The sequence below is a fragment of the Bombina bombina genome, chromosome 12 (assembly GCF_027579735.1).
Source record: "Bombina bombina isolate aBomBom1 chromosome 12, aBomBom1.pri, whole genome shotgun sequence".
In the NCBI taxonomy this organism is placed as follows: domain Eukaryota; kingdom Metazoa; phylum Chordata; class Amphibia; order Anura; family Bombinatoridae; genus Bombina; species Bombina bombina.
The window spans coordinates 130214828-130224641 of NC_069510.1; the positions used below are offsets into that span (position 1 = coordinate 130214828).

Sequence of the window (9814 nt, forward strand, 5' to 3'; positions counted from 1 at the left end):
CAGTGCATATGAGTGGTGCTTCTGCAGGGTGCCTATGGGTATGTATGCTCAGTGCACATGAGTGGTGCTTGTGCACGGGTGTCTATGGGTGTGTATGCTCAGTGCACATGAGTGATGCTGCTGCATAGGTGCCTATGGGTATTTATACTCACTGCTTGGTGCTTGTGCACGGGTGCCAAATGGTATGTATGCTCAGTGCACATGGCTGATGCTTGTGCACGGGTGCCGAATGGTATGTATGTTCAGTGCACATGACTGATGTTTCTGCACGGGCGCCTATGGGTATGTATGCTCAGTGCACATGCATGGTGCCTGTGTAGTCACCTATGGGTATGTATACTCAGTGCATATATGTGGTGCTTGTGTAGTCACCTATGGATATGTATACTCAGTGCACATACGTGGTGCTTGTGTAGTCACATAGGTATTTATGCTCAGTGCACGTGTGGTGCTTGTGTAGTTTGCTATGGGTATGTATACTCAGTTCACATACGTGTTGCTTACGTAGTCACCTATAGGTATGTATACTCAGTGCACATGCATGGTGCTTGTGTGTGGTTACCTATGGGTATGTATACTCAGTGCACATGCATGGTGCTTGTGTGTGGTTACCTATGGGTATGTATACTCAGTGCACATGTGTGGTGCTTGTGTAGTCACCTATAGGTATGTATACTCAGTGCACATGTGTGATGCTTGTGTAGTCACCTATAGGTATGTATACTCAGTGCACATGCGTGGTGCTTGTGTAGTCACCTATAGGTATGTATACTCAGTGCACATGCATGGTGCTTGTGTAGTCACCTATGGGTATGTATACTCAGTGCACATGCATGGTGCTTGTGTGTGGTTACCTATGGGTATGTATACTCAGTGCACATGTGTGGTGCTTGTGTAGTCACCTATAGGTATGTATAATCAGTGCACATGTGTGGTGCTTGTGTGCGGTCACCTATGGGTATGTATACTCAGTGCACATGTGTGGTGCTTGTGTAGTCACCTATAGGTATGTATAATCAGTGCACATGTGTGGTGCTTGTGTGTGGTTACCTATGGGTATGTATACTCAGTGCACATGCATGGTGCTTGTGTGTGGTTACCTATGGGTATGTATACTCAGTGCACATGCATGGTGCTTGTGTGTGGTTACCTATGGGTATGTATACTCAGTGCACATGTGTGGTGCTTGTGTAGTCACCTATAGTTATGTATACTCAGTGCACATGTGTGATGCTTGTGTAGTCACCTATAGGTATGTATACTCGGTGCACATGTGTGATGCTTGTGTAGTCACCTATAGGTATGTATACTCGGTGCACATGTGTGGTGCTTGTGTAGTCACCTATGGGTATGTATACTCAGTGCACATGTGTGGTGCTTGTGTAGTCACCTATGGGTATGTATACTCAGTGCACATGTGTGGTGCTTGTGTAGTCACCTATAGGTATATATACTCAGTGCACATGTGTGGTGCTTGTGTAGTCACCTATGGGTATATATACTCAGTGCACATGTGTGGTGCTTGTGTAGTCACCTATGGGTATATATACTCAGTGCACATGTGTGGTGCTTGTGTAGTCACCTATGGGTATATATACTCAGTGCACATGTGTGGTGCTTGTGTAGTCGCCTATGGGTATATATACTCAGTGCACATGTGTGGTGCTTGTGTAGTCACCTATGGGTATGTATACTCAGTGCACATGCGTGGTGCTTGTGTAGTCACCTATGGGTATATATACTCAGTGCACATGTGTGGTGCTTGTGTAGTCACCTATGGGTATGTATACTCAGTGCACATGTGTGGTGCTTGTGTAGTCACCTATGGGTATGTATACTCAGTGCACATGTGTGGTGCTTGTGTAGTCACCTATGGGTATGTATACTCAGTGCACATGTGTGGTGCTTGTGTGTAGTCACCTATGGGTATGTATACTCAGTGCACATGTGTGGTGCTTGTGTAGTCACCTATGGGTATGTATACTCAGTGCACATGCATGGTGCTTGTGTGTGGTTACCTATGGGTATGTATACTCAGTGCACATGTGTGGTGCTTGTGTAGTCACCTATAGGTATGTATACTCAGTGCACATGCATGGTGCTTGTTTAGTCACCTATGGGTATGTATACTCAGTGCACATGTGTGGTGCTTGTGTAGTCACCTATGGGTATGTATACTCAGTGCACATGTGTGGTGCTTGTGTAGTCACCTATAGGTATGTATACTCAGTGCACATGTGTGGTGCTTGTGTGCAGTCACCTATAGGTATGTATACTCAGTGCACATGTGTGGTGCTTGTGTGCAGTCACCTATAGGTATGTATACTCAGTGCACATGTGTGATGCTTGTGTAGTCACCTATAGGTATGTATACTCAGTGCACATGCATGGTGCTTGTGTGTGGTTACCTATAGGTATGTATACTCAGTGCACATGCATGGTGCTTGTGTGTGGTTACCTATAGGTATGTATACTCAGTGTACATGTGTGATGCTTGTGTAGTCACCTATAGGTATGTATACTCAGTGCACGTGTGGTGCTTGTGTAGTCACCTATAGGTATGTATACTCAGTGCACGTGTGGTGCTTGTGTAGTCACCTATGGGTATGTATACTCAGTGCACATGCGTGGTGCTTGTGTAGTCACCTATGGGTATATATACTCAGTGCACATGTGTGGTGCTTGTGTAGTCACCTATGGGTATGTATACTCAGTGCACATGTGTGGTGCTTGTGTAGTCACCTATGGGTATGTATACTCAGTGCACATGTGTGGTGCTTGTGTAGTCACCTATGGGTATGTATACTCAGTGTACATGTGTGGTGCTTGTGTGTAGTCACCTATGGGTATGTATACTCAGTGCACATGTGTGGTGCTTGTGTAGTCACCTATGGGTATGTATACTCAGTGCACATGCATGGTGCTTGTGTGTGGTTACCTATGGGTATGTATACTCAGTGCACATGTGTGGTGCTTGTGTAGTCACCTATAGGTATGTATACTCAGTGCACATGCATGGTGCTTGTTTAGTCACCTATGGGTATGTATACTCAGTGCACATGTGTGGTGCTTGTGTAGTCACCTATGGGTATGTATACTCAGTGCACATGTGTGGTGCTTGTGTAGTCACCTATAGGTATGTATACTCAGTGCACATGTGTGGTGCTTGTGTGCAGTCACCTATAGGTATGTATACTCAGTGCACATGTGTGGTGCTTGTGTGCAGTCACCTATAGGTATGTATACTCAGTGCACATGTGTGATGCTTGTGTAGTCACCTATAGGTATGTATACTCAGTGCACATGCATGGTGCTTGTGTGTGGTTACCTATAGGTATGTATACTCAGTGCACATGCATGGTGCTTGTGTGTGGTTACCTATAGGTATGTATACTCAGTGTACATGTGTGATGCTTGTGTAGTCACCTATAGGTATGTATACTCAGTGCACGTGTGGTGCTTGTGTAGTCACCTATAGGTATGTATACTCAGTGCACGTGTGGTGCTTGTGTAGTCACCTATAGGTATGTATACTCAGTGCACATGCATGGTGCTTGTGTAGTCACCTATGGGTATGTATGCTCAGTGCACATGTGTGGTGCTTGTGTAGTCACCTATAGGTATGTATACTCAGTGCACATGCATGGTGCTTGTGTGTGGTTACCTATGGGTATGTATACTCAGTGCACATGTGTGGTGCTTGTGTGCGGTCACCTATGGGTATGTATTCTCAGTGCACATGTGTGGTGCTTGTGTGCGGTCACCTATGGGTATGTATACTCAGTGCACATGCATGGTGCTTGTGTGTAGTCACCTATGGGTGTGTATACTCAGTGCACATGTGTGGTGCTTGTGTGCGGTCCCCTATAGGTATGTATGCTCAGTGCACATGTGTGGTGCTTGTGTGTAGTCACCTATAGGTATGTATACTCAGTGCACATGTGTGGTGTTTGTGTGCGGTCACCTATGGGTATGTATACTCAGTGCACATGTGTGGTGCTTGTGTGCAGTCACCTATGGGTATGTATACTCAGTGCACATGCATGGTGCTTGTGTGTAGTCACCTATGGGTATGTATACTCAGTGCACATGTGTGGTGCTTGTGTGCGGTCCCCTATAGGTATGTATGCTCAGTGCACATGTGTGGTGCTTGTGTGTAGTCACCTATAGGTATGTATACTCAGTGCACATGTGTGGTGCTTGTGTGCGGTCACCTATGGGTATGTATACTCAGTGCACATGTGTGGTGCTTGTGTGCGGTCACCTATGGGTATGTATACTCAGTGCACATGTGTGGTGCTTGTGTAGTCACCTATAGGTATGTATACTCAGTGCACATGTGTGGTGCTTGTGTAGTCACCTATGGGTATGTATACTCAGTGCACATGTGTGGTGTTTGTGTGCGGTCACCTATGGGTATGTATACTCAGTGCACATGCATGGTGCTTGTGTAGTCACCTATAGGTATGTATGCTCAGTGCACATGTGTGGTGTTTGTGTGCGGTCACCTATGGGTATGTATACTCAGTGCACATGTGTGGTGCTTGTGTGCGGTCACCTATGGGTATGTATACTCAGTGCACATGTGTGGTGCTTGTGTGCGGTCACCTATGGGTATGTATACTCAGTGCACATGTGTGGTGCTTGTGTGCGGTCACCTATGGGTATGTATACTCGGTGCATAGCGCACAGAAAATAATACTCCTGATAGTGCAGAGATTATCACTATGTGTTTGGATGTGGTGCTGGTCATCTCATTAAAGAATAAATTATTATGCCCTTTATAAGGGATTGTTACTTGTTTGTTGTATGTTTTACGTGTAAGATATATATATATATATATATATATATATATATATATATATACAAACACAAACACACCGTATATAGCTCTTTATATACACTGTATATAGATTTGTGTGTGTGGGGGTCTCCTTCACATCCAAACCCCTATATAGCGAGATAACGAGCTTAAAGTTCCTTTACTGAAATTCTTTGAGAAACCTTTCAGTACTGACTAGATTTGAACATTGCAGAATTCATAAAGATTTGCGCCCGTCCCTCTTCTGAAGTTACCAGTCATCCTCCAGTATAATCAATAAAGCATCATCTACCTTGTGACCGTTCAGCTCTCGGCAAATGGATTGAAGGTTATTGACTGAAAGAACAAACTAATTAAAGCAAACAAAAAACCTCCCTTTATGAATCAGTTCATGCTAAGGTACGCAAGAAAGGAACGCAAGAAAGGAAAACTTAAACATAGTAACAAACAAAATAAGTGAATAATGAAATCAAGACGACATCATTAGCTTTGCAATTAGCCGTGTTCGCCAAGCGCCTCCAGCGAGCCCAGCCTCGCTTGGAGCGTACGGGGAAAGCTTCCAAGCAAGGTGCTGGGTGTTCGGTGAAAGCTCAGATGACGTCAGTCCCAGCGCTTACAGCTTGCTGGTAACACTGGGAGTGAGAAGAGCAAGCGTCTGAGCGTCTCAGCTCCCTATGCCGCGACTTGGGAGCATTTTCTTACAAATTCTTCATGCTGGGTCTAATCCTGACCGCTCCTGTAGAAAGCCTTCGACCAGCCCCTGGTGTCACATTCTACAAAGTGAGACCACCATAACAGAACAATATTTTACACTCATAAACATTAACAAGCGTTCTAAGTGCAGCAGTTGTAATGATTGTTGTAATAATACTATGTTGCTAGCGGTTTGTGTTAATGCACAATATATAATGTATTGAGCACCTCATACAACTGTAGATGTTAACGGAAGGAAACAGACTGTTGTATTTTATGAACACACCTAACTTTAATATCAGACTGTTATTTCCATGGACATTATTGGATATTGACATGCTAAGGGACATTTGTCTACAAAATCAAGGACTTAAAGGGTTAAATGCAGATTAAGAACAGCATTGATGATTCTGACCTACAGTTACCAGCTTGTTTCAGTTCAGAGGTGACCAGGGAAAAACCAGTTGGAGATCTGAGCAAACTCTCTAACAAAACAATGCCTCAAAAGAAGAAAGGATTCACAAACAAATTTTACAACCCTTGCAAACAGCAAGCATCGCACAGGTGGTGTCATAAACGACAAGGCTCTGATTAAATCTCTGTTCCTATCACCAATAGCCTAAGGAAGTGACGTTCTACCCCCACTCATCTAATAAAGTCACCTTGTCTCTGACTATCACTGAGGAATGTACAGCTGAGTGTGGGCTGGGCTGTGTGAAAGAATGAATGACTATATAAGTTAGTTGCCATTGTATGTAAGGCTAACTCTCTTCTCACTTACCTCTTCCCTTCCATATCTCTCTCTTTCCCCTTTCCTTCCCTTACATTAGTCAGTAACTTGTTTCAATCATTACCCCTACCCCGCATGCCCAATGTCTCGGGGTCACATTTAACTCAGATCTTTCCTTCACTCCTCACATTCAGTCCTTGGCAGCCTGCCGTTTCCACCTTAAAAACATCTCCAAAATTAGACACTTTGTTACACAAGACAAAACTAAGATTTTAATCCACTCTCTCATTCTGTCAGGAACCACCTAATTGACATACTGTCACTTTAACTTTCTACATCATGTGATCAGTACATCCTATTTAAGCTTACCTGTGTCCATCAATCATTGCTAGGTAATTTGATACTACTGAGAATCTTCACTCTAGCCTCACTTTGGATCAGCACAGACTGAACTCTGAATCCTCATTAATTGTTCCTGGGATCTCAGCTCTCTAATCCCCTCAGCGGTTCACCATTCTGCCAGCACTATTTGGTAACGTGTTATTTTTGATTTTCTCTCACCACCAACTGCAAGTTCTTTTCTCACACAGTACTGCATCTCTAACACGTTGGAGTCTGTTACGTCACTCTGCAGAGCGACACAGTGATCTCAAACTCAGACTCAGGACTTCCTGTAGCCACGCAGCCTGTCATTACTAGTAGCACCAGAGGACAGAATCTATGTACGGTACAGAGTTCATTCAAATAACACATCCTTACATTTTACTGGCATATATAAGACTTTTACTACTTACAGATGTATTGCTACTTTTGCCTGATATTCAGTTACTTTAAATTGGAGATTGTTTCTCTTTTACTGATTCATACCTATGCTGCACACTTACTCACCACTGCCATCTACTGCTGCTAACTTACAGGAATCTTATTGCTTGCTATTCCATTTAACAAATTGTGTTATACACATATCGTCCAGCCTTAAAAAACCAATTTCGCATCGGTTTATCCGACCTATTAAAAGATGAACTTGCCCGTATAGACATCCCTGATAACCTTGAGAATTTAATGACTCTCACGATTAATATAGACCGTCGCCTCAGAGAAAGGAAGCATGAAAGGGGCACATCAGACCTATTCCAAAGGAAACCATACAGCTCTAGTTCAATCAACTCAGTTCTATTAGTACTCCTAAAAACCAGGATGAACCTATGGATATAGCTTTTGTTCGTGGGCCTCTTAAGCCAGAGGAAAAGACTAGACGCCGGTTAAACAACTTGTGCCTTTATTGTGCCTCCAAGGACCACACCGTAAAGGAATGCCCAACCCTGCAAAAGTCAAGAAAGGGTAAGCATGAAAGGTTTAATCCTGAGCTTAAGCATAAAAATGTTTCAAATAACACTTCACATTTTAATCATTCTGTTTCTCTGCAGTGGGATCATCAGGTGGTATCCGCGGTAGCGGTGATTGATTCAGGAGCCACAAACAGCTTTATAGATTCCACTTTTGTGCACTTGTATAATATTCCACTAATAAAGAAAACTGTTTCACTCGCAATACGTGTTGTGGATGGGTCTTTAATTAATTCAGGTCCTATATCGCATCACACTCGACCTATACAGTTAACTTTTCCAAATGGTCATACTGAAGTGCGCACCTTTGATGTTATACACTCACCTCTTTTTCCTCTAATCTTGGGTTTTAATTGGCTGAAACAACACCAGCCCACGATAAACTGGCTTCAAGGCACTCTTACCTTTGATTCTCATTTCTGTAGAACTAACTGCATGCCTGAACCTATTCTGTTACAGTCCTCTACACAAATGATCCCAGATGAGTACTCAGATTTTAAAGATGTGTTTGACAAAAAACAAGCTCAAGCTTTGCCACCCCATAGGCCATTTGATTGTCCTATTGATCTCATACCCGGTTCAAAGATTCCTGTAGGTCATGTGTACCCTCTCTCACAAACAGAACTCACTCATTTGAAACAATATCTCAATGAAAATTTAGAAAAAGGTTTCATAAGGCCATCTTCCTCACCGGCAGGGGCCGGCATGTTCTTCGTCCGTAATAAGGATGACACCCTTAGACCAATCATTGACTACAGGGAACTCAATAAGTGCACAATAAAAAATCGATATCCTCTCCCTCTCATCCCGGAGTTGATTGAACGTCTCCAGGGTGCCAAAATATACACTAAGCTTGGTCAGGATGAGAGAGGGAGACGAGTGGCTCACAGCGTTCCGCACCCGATATGGCCTTTATGAATATCTAGTAATGCCATTCGGGTTGTGCAATGCACCTGCCACATTTCAGTATTTCATTAATCATCTCTTTAAAAATCTACTTGACACTTGTGTAGTCATTTATTTGGATGATATCCTCATATATTCAGACACCATCGATAACCACATTAATCATGTTAGGACTGTTCTACTCAGACTTAGAAAGAACCAGCTGTTTGCTAAATTGGAGAAATGTATCTTCCATTCCGAGACTATTTCATTCCTAGGCTACCACATTTCCCCTAGAGGTATTAGGATGGAGTCAAACAAAGTAGAGGCCATTACCAACTGGCCCCCACCAGCTTCCAAAAAGGATGTACAGAGATTCCTAGGCTTGTCGAATTTTTACAGAAAGTTCATCAAGGATTTCTCAGCAATAGTGAAGCCTTTAACAGCACTCACAAGAAAATCAACCAAATTCCTCTGGACTCCAGAAGCTGAATGTTCTTTCCACATGCTCAAGAAAAGGTTTGTCACTGCTCCTGTTCTTCAGTTTCCGGATCCCGAGAAGCAGTTTTTTCTCGAAGTGGATGCTTCGGATTATGCAGTAGGCGCAATTCTATCCCAAAGTCTAACGGAAGAAGAACCTCTGCATCCAGTAGCGTATTATTCTAGGACTATGAATAATGCCGAACTAAACTATTCTATTGGCGAAAAGGAGCTCTTAGCAATCAAGGCAGCTCTTGAATATTGGAGGCATCTTTTGGAAGGCGCAAGCCATCCCACTATTATCTACACAGACCACAGAAACTTGCAGTATTTAAAGACTAATAAAACGTTATCGGCTCGCCAAGTGCGTTGGAGCCTTTTCTTCACACGTTTTAACTTTATTATCACATATTACCTAGACCTTAAATTGTTCACCCTCTCTACAGGGAGTGCAGAATTATTAGGCAAGTTGTATTTTTGAGGATTAATTTTATTATTCAACAACAACCATGTTCTCAATGAACCCAAAAAACTCATTAATATCAAAGCTGAATAGTTTTGGAAGTAGTTTTTAGTTTGTTTTTAGTTATAGCTATTTTAGGGGGATATCTGTGTGTGCAGGTGATTATTACTGTGCATAATTATTAGGCAACTTAACAAAAAACAAATATATACCCATTTCAATTATTTATTTTTACCAGTGAAACCAATATAACATCTCAACATTCACAAATATACATTTCTGACATTCAAAAACAAAACAAAAACAAATCAGTTACCAATATAGCCACCTTTCTTTGCAAGGACACTCAAAAGCCTGCCATCCATGGATTCTGTCAGTGTTTTGATCTGTTCACC

The 9814-nt window shown here is 42.7% G+C and overlaps 1 long non-coding RNA gene across 1 annotated transcript; it reads left to right on the top strand.

Annotated features, from left to right (window-relative positions):
• Nucleotides 1–7443: 7443 nt before the first annotated feature.
• Nucleotides 7444–7796, top strand: LOC128643068 (uncharacterized). Its single transcript, XR_008399767.1, has 2 exons — nucleotides 7444–7586; nucleotides 7673–7796. It is a non-coding gene; the product is annotated as an uncharacterized LOC128643068 (long non-coding RNA).
• The last annotated feature ends 2018 nt before the right edge of the window (nucleotides 7797–9814 follow it).